The sequence below is a fragment of the Galeopterus variegatus genome, unplaced genomic scaffold, assembly GCF_000696425.1.
Source record: "Galeopterus variegatus unplaced genomic scaffold, G_variegatus-3.0.2 Scaffold5810, whole genome shotgun sequence".
Classification (NCBI taxonomy): domain Eukaryota; kingdom Metazoa; phylum Chordata; class Mammalia; order Dermoptera; family Cynocephalidae; genus Galeopterus; species Galeopterus variegatus.
Window position 1 is genome coordinate 121,758 of NW_007731921.1, and position 13,830 is coordinate 135,587.

Consider the following 13,830-nt stretch of genomic DNA (forward strand, 5'->3'; position numbering starts at 1 on the left):
TGCGCTCACTGGCTGAGCGTGGTGCAGACAACACCATGCCAAGGGTTGCAATCCCCTTACCTGTCAGGGAAAAAAAAAAGGTAGGTCTGGAAAAATGGCAAGCCACATGGAAAAGAAACAAAAGTTTTGACTTTATTTTTTTGTTGGCAGCTGGCTGGTACGGGGATCCAAACCCTTGACCTTGGTGTTATCAGCACTGCACTCTAATGAACTGAGCTATCAGGCTAGCCCCAAGTTTTGACTTTGAAAGAAAATACTGATCCATTTATATTAAAATTATGAGTTTTCTTTCTCCGGCTGAGGAGTAGACTTGCTGCGTGATTTTGTTTGTTTTTGTCTAGATGACATTAAAACTCAAAAGAATTAATTTTGACATTCTTTTTTATTTACAGTTTATCAGCTAATTTTCTCTGTTCAAGTATAGTACAGTAGTCAGAGTGATCTAACTTTTAAAAAATTAATTAATTTCTTAATTAATTAATTTTGGCCACTGACTAGTACAAGGATCAAACCCTAGGCCTTGGCGTTATTAGTACAACACTCTAGCCAGTAACATTTTAAAATTTTCCCCTATGGTATATTGCAGAAATTTGAAATTAAGGGCAGGCTGGTTAGCTCAGTTGGTTAGAGTATGGTGTTATAACACCAAGGACAAGGGCTCAGATCCCTGTACTGGCTAGCCACCAAAAAGAAAAAAAAAAAGAAATTTGAAATTAAGCAAAAATCCTCAAAAATGTAGAAAGTAAGTATTCTTCAGGAAATCCTTTCTTTTTTCATAACACCAAGGACAAGGGCTCAGATCCCTGTACTGGCTAGCCACCAAAAAGAAAAAAAAAAGAAATTTGAAATTAAGCAAAAATCCTCAAAAATGGAGAAAGTAAGTATTCTTCAGGAAATCCTTTCTTTTTTCTTTTTTTTTGACAGCTGGCTGATATGGGGATCAGGTAAATCTTAATAAAGACCAGGCCCCTTTGGAATTGTGGATAGGTTTGCTGCCCTACCTACATCCTGGTAACATGGCCAGGGTCAGGTCCTGGGTGGTAATGCAAATTGGCGGGACACTGTCTGAACTTAAATGGAGTCAGGCTGATTACAAATTGATTCATTCCCAGTTTGGGGTTTGGGTGGCCTTGGAGAAGGTCGTGAGTACTGCTCATTGGTGTGATTTGGACGGGCTTTCCTCGCCAGCCTGGAAGAGGAGATGGGCCCTGGGTTCTCCCTTTACCCCCCAAATGTGATGTGGTTCCTCATTCACAAAGGGGGCTCCTCTGAAACTGTCAGATTGGGAGTCTGTAGTTTGCTGCTTTAAAGAAAATGTGACAAAAATAAAATGCTAGGAAGACCTACTTGAATTTAATACCCTGAAGGCCCATGTTCCAGCTTTCTTCTGATGGCCAGACCATGTGCTACCTTGGGCCTTCAATCAAGCAAGGCGAAAAGCTCCCTGCTTTAAGCCTGCCATGTGAACTATTTTATTTTGGGAGCAGAGGGAAAGAGGCAAAGTGTGGAGGTGAGGGAGTGGTCACCTCTTCACAAGTATTTCCATTTATCCTGAATCTTAGTATCTAAGATAATCACGGTGCAGTGCCATTGGCAGCAGGAACTTTACATGAGAGGAAATATCAAACTCTTCCTTGGTTGGGCCCAGCCCAGGTTACTTATCCTGGACCAAATTTATGCTTTTAATTTCCTCCCTGGCATATAGATGGACAGCAGCATGGAGAATTGATCTCTGCTCTAAACTGGACATACAAACACTGGGGAAAAAACTAACATTCCTTGCCTTTTGGTGTGCCAAAGAAAAGCTAGAAAGTTTGAGAAATTCTCTTTGGCATAGTCCTTGTTAACGTGACAATATACATGACTCACCTGCTTAATGAGTGGCAAGTACAGTCATGGAACTTTGTAGTTTTCTGACACGTATTCTTCCAGTGTGCATACCATTACCACTTTGCAGTTGGAAACTTATCCTTATCTAACTAATCATTAACTAAGGTCTGGGGGAAAATGAATCTTTATCTTTTATTAATTACATAAGGGCTCATTTCACATTCTTATTAGCTAAACAGAGTAAGGGAATCGAATTGTGAGAACTGGTACATTTTGTAGACATACTTAAAAGTGCCTTTATGGAGAGTGTGACAGTCTCCCAAAACTTGTTTTTAAAGGTGACAAAAATTGTGATCAGAGTTTGCTTCTGTTTAATTCTGGAGTCAAAAACTGAAATACCTTCAGGAGCCCAGGAGGGGCTGGCCAAATAGGAAACAGATGACATTTAGACGGGACAGGCAGTAAGTTGATTTGCTCTGGTTGATAGCTGGCAAGCAGCATTTATATAGTGCCACCTAATTTTTCTAGTTTGTCAAGAGAGGCTGGAGATTTTATAAAATTTGATATTTAAATTTTGGTAATTAAATGTTTTAGATGAAAGTCTGCGGCTCCAGCAGTTTGTGGTGGGCCAGGTATACGACTACTGGTTTGCATCCTCTAATGTAATTGAATTACTTTCTTGTTCCTTTGAAACTTGCTTGAGGTTTGATTGTGAACAAATCCATTTGTGATTTTTACCAAGGTCATATGCCAGTATCTTTATAAAAGCATCAATAACTAATTGATTTGAGTTTGAAACAAACCTCAAAGAATATAGCTTAATTTAATGAGTTAATTTGAAGTACATCTGCCAAGTAGAGGACAGGAAAGAAAAAAAGTTGTTTCCTAGGAAGCCGTAGTAGGTTGCATAGTTTCAGGGCAGAGATAGTCCCTCCACAAGGAGGTAATTGTATGATCTGCTGCCTTTCTTAGGGCCTTATTATTCCATGGTAACCTGTTTGCTGCTTCCTTGCTTTGGTGTAGGCAGAGTTCTTTCTGCAGGTTTTCTCATAAATGGAAAAATTGCAGGAATACCAAAGGCAGTGATGTTTGCATTACTGATTTATAAATAGCAGAATAGTGCTAAATTTGATTACTGAAAGTCAAATAAAGAGAATTTGAGACTTCTGAAGTACACCTGGATGTGTCTCACTTTGGGGTCACTGGAAGGTCTTGGAAAATAGTTTTGTTTTTGATTTTTTTGTGTTTGTTTTTTTGCTTAAGTTCCCCTTTCTGTGATCTAGAGAGTGTTAGCTGTTCCCCTCTCTGTAGCCTTCACATCATGCATGAAGGAGAGCATTTAAAAAAACTATTGAAATACTTTGCTGTTTCCTATACCATATTTGCAAATATTTATGCAAAGTTTCTGGGTTTCTTTGTCTTTTGGACTTAAAATTTGGGGCAGTTCTTAGGGTGGTATTGCACTATGTGGGAATTGATAATTGCATTGAGCTATTATTGCCTGTGATTGAGTCTGTTTAATGTGGAAGGTCAATAAAAATGAAAATGGTTGTCAGGTTAGTGGAGTTACTATAATTTGCTAAACTTATACATCTTTTCGATAAAAAAATTATACATTAACAAAAAAAGATAACTTGAGGGCGGGCCCCGTGGCGCACTCGGGAGGGTGCAGCGCTGGGAGCTCAGCGTCGCTCCCGCCGCGGGTTCGGATCCTATATAGGAATGGCCGGTGCGCTCACTGGCTGAGCGCGGTGTGGGCAACACCACCACACCAAGGGTTGCGATCCCCTTACCAGTCACGAAAAAGACAAAAAAAAGATAACTTGAAAACTAGTTACAAATTAGAGACTATGTTGCGATACAGATACAGGATTAGTGCAAGAATATATCGAGTTGAGTCACATCTATGGGAGTTTGTGTTCTTGTTTTGAAAGATTCAGAATGCATTTCCTTACACCATTGACTTTTGCCTTGACCACGTAACTCACTTCAGCCAATAGAATGCTGACAAATGTGACTCGTGTCATATCCTAGCAGAAGCTTTAAACGTACTTCAAGTTTCTGCCAATCCTCTCTCTTGGACCCTCTGCGGGAGAAGGGCATGTCCTAAGCAAAAGCTGCTCTTTTAGCCTGGTCTCAGAAATTGAGGAAACGTGTGACAAAGACCTGACCTTTCCCATAGTTTGGAGCAGAGATGCAGCTGGCCTGCAGAATTGAGAGGAAAAACAAATGTTTCTTGTTATAAGCCACTGATATTTGGGGGTTGCTTGTTACTGTAGCAAAAGAGGACCAATACAGAAATTAATACCTGGATATGGGGGATTGCTCTAATCGAAGAATAAAATGTATGATTTTGTCTTTGGGGCTGAGCAGCAGGCAGCAAGGAAATTATTGTAGGGAGCTGGAAAAACGGCAACCTGTGCAATGCAGTAGAGAAACATTGGGTGAAACTCTCACATATGATAACTTGGAATGCAGAAAATAAACTTAACTGATTTTGTGGCCTTGGGAGAAGAGGTTTTGAGACAGAATGTTGTTAATTGTGAGTTAGTTGTTACCAGCTACATTTCATGAGGTACTACAAGAAAGAGATGACCTCAGTGAAAAGCCAGCTGATTTGCAAATGGAATTGAAGGGAAAAATAGAAAGTCTAGAAATTCTAGGGCTTACAGGGTTGAAAAATACAATCATCTCTCATTTCCAACCTCAGCAGTTTGCAAAACATTCTCAAAATAGGACACAGCTTCAGGGCACAGATCAAAACAAAGCTATGGCCATTAATACTCAGCCTGGATTGGAGGCCAAGGCCAAATTCAGGGCATGGCTGTCACTCCCTTTGTTAAGACCTCGGATAAGAAGAAGATGCTCCCGGGGTATCCTGTCAGTTGGACCAAATGACTCAAAGGAAAAGTCTTATAAAGTGTGATGGTGTCAAAGAACTGGAAATCACATCAAGATAGAGAGCAAGGCATGTCTCAGAAAGCATTGTGGGTTTGGCTACTGATACTTCAAAAGGAGTGTTTGAGAGAGTTATATTGCTGAAGGTGCTGCCCGTCTAGATTAAATAAGACTGATTTTTCAGGACATAAAATGATCTTGGGCTACGGCATTCTACAGGCAGGAAGCAGGCTGATGATGATGATAAGAAAGACACAAATACCCAAAAGAAAAATAGCAAAGAGCAGAAATAGTTCACAGAAGAGGAGACACTTAAGGCTGATAGTCATAACTACCTCCTAACAGTGAATGTTCAGACCCAGCAATTCCACTTTTTCATATATATCTAATAGAAGTCTTGCCTATGTCAGAATGTTCATACACATTCATGTGTCACTTAATGACGGGGATATGTTCTAAAAAATGCATCGTTAGGTGATTTGGTCATTGTGCAAACATAGAATGCCCTTACTCAGACCTGGATGGTGTAGCCTACTGCACACCTAGGCTATGTGGTGTAGCCTGTACAGCATGTTACTGTACTGAATACTGTAGGCAATTATAATGCAATAGTAAGTATTTGTGTATCTAAACATAGAAAAGGTACAGTCAAAGTAAAAGATAAAAAAATGGTGCACATGTATAGCACACTTACCATGAATGGAGCTTGCAGGACTGGCAGCTGCTCTGGGTGAGTCAATGAGTGAACAGTGAATGAACGTGAAGGCCGAGGACGTCACTGTGCACTGCTGTAGACTTTATAACACTGTACACAGAGGCGGCACTAGATTTGCTGGTGAAAATGGAAGTCAGCTTTTATTCAGGAACACTGGTGACCTCAGGAGAGATGTTAGGTTGGCCCATCTCTCTGGTAGACCTGAAGGAGAATGGGCAGGCTAAAGCCATCTCCAAGACTCAGGTTCACTGAGGGATTTTTAGAGGGGGCTGAGGGAATGCACTATGGGAATATGAAAAGCAGGAGGGAGGGCACGTGAGCTGATGGGTTCCATGTAAGAAGCCAGGTGCAAGGTCTTGACAAAACTCTGTCTGCTTTCTGTTCCCTTCTTTGATATTATCTCAAGGTCCTACTGGAATCAGCATACCTTTATTGACATTTTCTTTGGTTTCCTTGTGTCTGGATAGTACTTGCAAGTCTGCAGCTCTAGGCTGGCTAGAAAACAATTTTACGTTCATGTAAATAATGTCCTCTTGGCCCATAATCAAAGTTTGAAATATCAAATAACCATGGGAAAAGAGGGAACTCAGAGAAATACATGCCAAGAAAAAAACCGTGTCTTTTTAAAAATTTGCCTACAGACCATGTGGTTGTAGGTCCCAACACAGCTTCAGTCCTGCTCATTCGAACACTATCTTCATACTGACACACCCAAGCCAAGGCTGCATCCTTCCTTTACCTCACATCCAGCCCTCTAGTCACCCCGCTGTACTGTGCAGGTAGGTGTCCTGCTCTACCTGTTCAACACACCTGGATCTATCCTCTTTTCACTGTCCTTGTGTCAACTGAAACTACTGTTATCTCTTGCCTGGATTCCTGCCGTAGCCTTCTGACTGGTTCTCCTATGTTCTCCCTTGTTCTCCAAAATATTTATTCTCCACACAGTGGAAAGAGTAATCTTACTAAAACAAGAAGTCAGTTCATGTCCCTTACTCATTTTTCATGTACTTCCCAAACAAACTACTTTTTCTGAAATCCGGAGTCTTAGGGGGTAGAATAAGCTGAAATACACCAGGACTTTGTGCTCCTATTCTCTCTGCCTAGGATATTCAATCCCTCCGTTTTCATATCTTTTTGTCATTCAGGTCTCAGCTCAGATGCCAACTCTTTAATCCCCCCTCTCGTAATGTCCTTTTGTTATGTTTCCTTCTTTGACGCATCCTATTTGAAATTCTTGTTTATGTATCAGCTTGCTTGAAAACTATGTCTCTCCCCCGGGGTGTTAACTGTACAAGGACAATTGCCTTGGGTATCTTGGTTCCCAGCTCATAGAAGAGTGCTCAGCACATAGTAGGCATCCTTTAAATATCTGTTCATTTATTTAATGAATGTGTCTTGCTGGGAAAGATGTCAAATACTGCATCAGGAGTAGATTTACAGTAAATGCTTGAGTACATGTATATGCATTTCTAATTGCTACAGCAATTGTTGGCATGTAAATGGATACTGCTTTTGTATTTTTGAATGGTTGATTCTCTTTAGTGGGTTTAATCTGCTTCCAAGTACTTTAAAACACTCACAATTGTTCTGTTAATTACAAATCCCGATAAACTCTCCATTAAACATATCTTCTCAGTACCTTCAACCTGATAATATTGTTAGAAGGAATTATATATGGTTGAAAGGAAGAGAATTGCATTTATTTACTAGCAGTCTTAAATTGAACTTGTGTTTCTGTTCATGCATCTGAATTAGTAAAGCCAGACTGCATTTACCTGCTTACTTATTTTCACAGATGAAGTGTTGGTAGAGGCTTGCCCAGGGAAATATTGATGTGGAGGCTAAAAAGGTGTATTCTATATGCAGTCCTTTGGAGAAACTCATCTTATTATGAGGTCTTGACTTGTCCTATGTTCACCTGGCATGCCTGGTTCTACATGGGACTAGCAGTCTCTTGGACTTGCAGGGCTGTGGTTGGGGAGATGAGACTACACATGAACATAGCAATGTCAGGTCTGATGGGCTGTTCAGTGAGGACTTCAGACCTCTAAGGGAAAGAGAAGTCACAGGAGTTGGACTAGCAACTTACTAAGCACTCAGTTGGGGCTCAATAATTTGCTCAGGGCATTCGGGTGGAGGCCTGTGTGCGTGTCATTAATCTCCATAAGCCTTATTTCCCTCATTTATAAAATAGGTTTATAATAACTATCCCACACCTTGTTGGCAGGCTCAAAGTTACAAATGGGTGTAAGGGATGGAAGAAGCCACATGTCACTGTGAACACATAAAAGACTGTAGTTATAACTGGCAGCTACTTCTTGCTTGGAAACCATCTTGTCTAATACGGGACATGGCTCTGTGGTGAAGTTGTGACTATTAGCCCTCGTGAAATGACTCAAATACTATGGAACAATGCCAAATGTGGTTCTCTCAGTGATAGGATGACATGTGGAAAAAGCAGGATTTTCAGACCCCCGCAACAGCCTACAGGAGGACCTGAGTCAGGAGTGTGAGTGCATGCGAAGGAATGTGTGTGTGCATGCATGTGTCATGGCATGCATTGAGAGCCTGTGTCAATGTGTACACATGTATGTGTCACGGCATGCATATGAGAGCATGTTTCAATGTGTGTGCATGGGTGTGTCATGATATGTACTGAGCCTGTGTCAATGTTCTCTCAGTGATAGGATGACATGTGGAAAAAGCAGGATTTTCAGACCCCCGCAACAGCCTATAGGAGGACCTGAGTCAGGAGTGTGAGTGCATGCGAAGGAATGTGTGTGTGCATGCATGTATCATGGCATGCATTGAGAGCCTGTGTCAATGTGTACACATGTATGTGTCACGGCATGCATATGAGAGCATGTTTCAATGTGTGTGCATGTGTGTGTCATGATATGTACTGAGCCTGTGTCAATGTGTGCACGTATGTGTTATGGTATGCCTGTGAAAGCATGTGTCAATGTGTATGTATGTGTGTCATTGTATCCATTGACAGCCTGTGTCAATGTGTGCACGTATGTGTTATGGTATGCCTGTGAAAGCATGTGTCAATGTGTATGTATGTGTGTCATTGTATCCATTGACAGCCTGTGTCAATGTATGTGCATGTGTCATTGTATGCATTGAGAGTCTGTGTCAGTGTGCGTGCATGTGTGTGTCACTGTACGCATTGAGAGCCTGTGTTGGTGTGAGTGTAAAGGCTTAGGGTTTATTTCACTCAGTTTGTTAAAACTCCTGTGCCTTCCTGTTAAAATACAGAATAGACAAGGTTGAAGCCTCAGGTTCGGTTTAAACATGGGCCAGCTCATTACTTTACTGACATACAGCATTAGCCAGTGCCCATTACCTCCATGCACATGTTAGAGAAGGAGCTCAGAGCCTAGTGGGCATGGGAATGAATAAATCACATTATAGGCAGTGTGCATAACCTCAGAGAGAAGGGAGGATTAGGAAGGGGTGGAAAAGGCCCCACAGAGGAAATGTTTTGAACAAGATGTTGTCGGAAGAGTGGACGCTCGCCAGGTGATGAAACAGGGCGGAGGTTATTCCCCATAGAGAGAGGAGCATATGCAGAGATAAGGGCGTGTCTGGTGGAGGGTGTGAAATCCAGTCTAGGGAACACAGGTTGCAAATATGGGGTTACAGCTGCGTGGGCTGCGGCCAGATCAGAAGGAAGCTTGAGGATAAGCTAAGATGTTTGGGCAGCATCCAGGAGCAAGTCTGCTGAGAAACGGTGCAGAGTACTGGCTCAGAACATGGTGTCTGGTGGCAGATGCCTGTGTTTGAATCGTACCTCCCTGATGACAGGCTAAGTAACCTTGAACAACTTCTCCATGCCTCAGTTTCCTCATCTGCAAAATGGGGGATAGTAATAATAACATCTACTTCCAGGGCTGTGGAGAAGACTGGACAGACTAACATGTGGGATGTGCTTAGAGAAATGCCTACCATACAGGAAGCATTCAGTAAATACTAGCTACTAGCCATTACTGGTCTGCAGAGGGCTAGAGGAACATCAGGATGGGGGATGGACAGAGGACGAGGAGCTTCTAACCAGATCTCGGAGTAACAGCCACAGAGATCGGAGGAAAAGGAGGAGGGCCACATGTCACATGTCATGGCAAAGAGATGCTCAAGAAGGAAGGGTCAACAGATCAGGGTGCTGAGAGGTCAGGCAAGATGACAGCCAGGATTGCCTTGGATTCAGCAACAAGGAAATTACTGGTAACTTTGGCTGTGGCAGTTTTGGTGATATGGCAGGGGTGGAGGCCAGTTCGCAGAACATAGAAAGAATGGGAGGTGAGGAGCTGGAGACAGTGGGGTGACTTGTTTCAGTCATTTGGCTGAGAAGGGGGGTGAGTGAGAGGCTGCAGTGGCAGAGGGATGGTGGTGTTGACAACCTTCTGCTCTGCCAAACACTCACTCCATCCCGACATTGTCTCCTGTGCAGCTCACAACCTCCAGTCAGCTAAGTAGGGAAAGACTAGGATCTGTAACTTAGAGAGGAGAACACTGATGTAGACAGAGATCAAGGTGGCTTTTCCATAGTGCTGGTATGACTGTGTGCAAGAGGGTGAGAGGTGGTCAGAGCTGTCTACCTGCTTTGTCACACCTGAATATCAAAGGACCCATCCCTTGGAGGTGGGCAGAAGGGGTGGCAGAGGAGAGTCCTAACCTATGCCGGGCACTGTGTCAGGTGCCCAAGATGATCCATTATTGAATCACAGTGTATCCGGGTGGTAGGAGAAATGGTTGGTTGAGATTTGTTCTAGCTAGAAACAGTGGGGCAGGATGGAGCCCAGATCAGCACAATGGACACTGTCATATTTTTTATATCTGCCCCTTCTCTACAATCCCTCCTCGCCATATTAGATCCCTCTGGCTGGTTGTATCTCTGGCCTTTGATGCTGCAGGGGGCTGGCAGTGGGGGGAGAAGTTTGGGGTGGCTGTGTGACTTGAAGACTGAAGTGTCACTTGGAGCAATGTTTGTAGGAAGTGAAATGCATCTCTCTGCTTCATTTAGGAAATATTTCTATGTCACAATAAAACTATAATGGTGGGATTTTGGAAAGCCACCTTCCAAGCCAGGGCAGAGGGGACACTGCCTTGTGTGGTAGGAGATTCCAGGGAGTAACAGGAAGCCAAAACATGGCAGGAAGCTTTCCTGGCATGTGACCTGTGCAGTCTCTGCTGTCACCATCTTGAAATTCTTAGTTTTTGGACAAGGGATCCATCATTTTTATTTAACACTGTACTCCGCAAATTGTGTAACCTGTCCTGGCCTTGGACACAGCATTGGTGGGACACACAGACTGCAGACTGACTATGTCTGGCAGGCAGCATTCCTGACTTCAAATGCTCCCCTTGTGAACTTGGCTCCTGAAACTCTCCTGCCTCTGGGGAAGCTCTGCTCGCCAGCCACAGCTGAAGAAAAGGACCTGGCAGACTTAGCAACAGCTCTTAAGAGCAGCTGTAAAGATGCCTCGGGCAAACCAAGCAGGGAAGTGGGGAACAAAGAACACACAGAAATCACCATCTATGATTGCATCCTTACAGCATTCCTGAGATGGAGGCATTTACAGATGATGACTCAGAAGTTCAGGGAGGTGCTCAGAACTGGCTGGTGCTAATGAGTGGCAACCTGGATTAGAGTGTATGGTCTGGACCCCACGCCCAGAACTCTCTGCACTCCATCAGAGGATGGGGTCAAAGGCCAGGACACTGGGTGTCAGGCTCTGGGGTGGCCAGTGCATCTGGGGCCTGGCCTCAGTTGCTGTGAGCTCGTTGCAGTCTCTGTAGTCAGTTCCGCTCACTCCAGAACCTGGGCCAGACAAGGTGGTGGGGGTTTCTCTCAGGGTGGGCCAGCCCTGAGGACACTGACAGGTGGCATCCCTGCCTGCCTCACTGGGCTCCCAGGGCTGTGGCCACAAGTCGTGCTGGGGAATGGGCTGTGGGCCATGCTGTGTTCCAGGCCATCCCACCTGCCACCCCAGGGAGGAACGGGCTCCTCGGGGGACTTTCCCAGCAGCTTGTGGGTGTGTCACCTCAATGATGGGTGGCCTTGGTTTAAGTGGGCACATTTTGGAGTCATTGCTACCACTTCCTGCCCCTGAGTCCTCTCTCTGGAGTGGAAATTCTGGGGCTTTTATCCGCCATTCCCTGCAAAGGTGGGCACTGTGCCTTGGCCTCCAGGTGGGCTGTGGGAATCCTGCAGGACTTTAGCATCCTGGGGGTCCACAGCTGGGCTCTCCAGACATCAGCACAAAGCCAGCAAATCACAAGAGGAAGAGCCCAGCCTGGGAGTGGAGAGGCAGAGCTGTCATCCCAGGGCTCTGCCACCAAGTCCCCGTGTGACATTCCACTTCTCACTTGGCCTCAGGCTCCTCATCTGTAATGTGACCCCATCCACCCCAATTCTTGCTTGCAGAGGAGGAGAAGGACAGAAGAGCCAGGGCTCCTGGGTGCCAGGTTGTGTACGGCACATGCCTGACCATGGGGACCCCTTGCCTGCAGGCTTCCTCAGGTTTCTGACTTCCTCCGTGCCTGCTAAGTTTCAGATGGGAGCATTTTAAATGTGGTTCCTAAGGTGGGAGAGGGATCCAAATGCCTCAGGGGCTGGGATCTGCCCATTTGGCTCTGTTGCCCTTAATCCTCATCAGGAAGGGAGGGGGCATTTCTGGTGTTCCCCATGGCTGGCTCCCTCAGCAACACTGTTGTTAACAAGCCTGACCCAAATGCCAGAAGCACCAGGGATGGGCAAGTGTGTGGCTTTGAGCATGGCTGGTGGGAGAGATCTGCCCTCACTCAGAGATGCAGGAGGTCATTTAATACCAAGCCATTTCTGGCAGGGGCCTTTGATGGAGTGGAGGAGGAGTGGGATTAGATTATCCGAGCAGGTTTTTCAAGATACCCCACCCCCCGCCCTTCAGAGTATGGAGGTCAGGAGTGGGGTTTGAGCACGTGCCTTTTGATCGAAGCTGCTTGATGGAGTGGAGGAGGAGTGGGATTAGATTATCCGAGCAGGTTTTTCAAGATACCCCACCTCCCGCCCTTCAGAGTATGGAGGTCAGGAGTGGGGTTTGAGCACGTGCCTTTTGATCGAAGCTGTTTGAATGATCCTAATATGATCCCATTTGCAGGACAAGAGTTGCTGATTTAGGCCAGGCTCCCCACTTTTCAGGTGAGGACACTGAGGCCCAGAGAAAGGAAGTAACTTGCCCAAGGTCCTACAGAAGATGAGCAGCAGAGCCGGAGACCTCGTACCCCGATTCTCACATGCTGTTTCTGCTATCGATCCCCAGCCCTCCTCACCTCTCACCTGGACTCTATCGGTGGCCTCCAAGCCTGATGTCCTCCTTTCATTCTGTCCTCAGCCACACTCTGTCCTGAGTCAAGGTTAGGTAAAGCCCTCTTTTATCACCAGCTGGGCAGACACCAAGGACCCAGAGCAACCTGCCCTGTCCTCCTCCCCTTCATTTCTAGTCTGTCCCCTCTGGCCCCGGAGACACCCGTCCATGCTCTCACGCTGTGAAAACACTGTTCCCACTTGCCCTGAGCAACGTGGCAGGCTCTGTTCTAAGCATTTTCCATGTAATTTCCACAACAAGCCCAAAGCAGGTACCATTACTATCCCCACTTAGAAATGAGACTCAGAGGTTCAGCAACTCAAAGAGTCACATAAATCGTGTTCAGAGGAGCTGGGACTGGGAGCCAGGCAGTGTGGCCTCAGAGCCCACTCTTGTAGCCACTGCCACCATTCTGGCCCTGTCCCCCTCCCCTCCTGGCAAATCTCACCTTCATCCTTCCCGACCCAGTAGGAAGACATTTGCTGAGTGAATGAAGGAATGAGTGAACGAATGAACACATCACTGAACCGCGACCTCTCTCTGGGATGCCACATGTGGAATGGTGCCTGTTGCAAACCGTCTCTGGTGTTTGCAGTGGCAGCACGGACAACACAGGATCTGGGCCACAGCTCCTCATCCTGATTCCATCACTGGTAACCCGAGGGACTCCTGTCCATGTGCTAACTTCCAGGGCCTCTGTTTGCCATCCGTGAGATGGGGACAACCACAGTGTTGATACAACCTCTCTTTGCCAGCCAATAGTCACTTCATGCCTGCACCATGTTGGGCACTGCAGCATAACATGCTGACCGTGACAGAGGGACTCCTGCCCTCTGGGAGCTTCTAAACAGGGAGGAGAGAGGACCAGCAGGAAATTCCAATAGTGTGAGGAGTGGACCAGGTTCGGTCCGGGAGCTCATGGCTGGACGGCCTGCAGGAAGTTAGCCACTGAGCTGGAAGGAGTGTTGCAGGCAGAAGAGGCAATCAAGTCCCGGTGTCTGTGCAGGGAAAAGCGGGCTGTGCGGTGGGGCTCTGCCA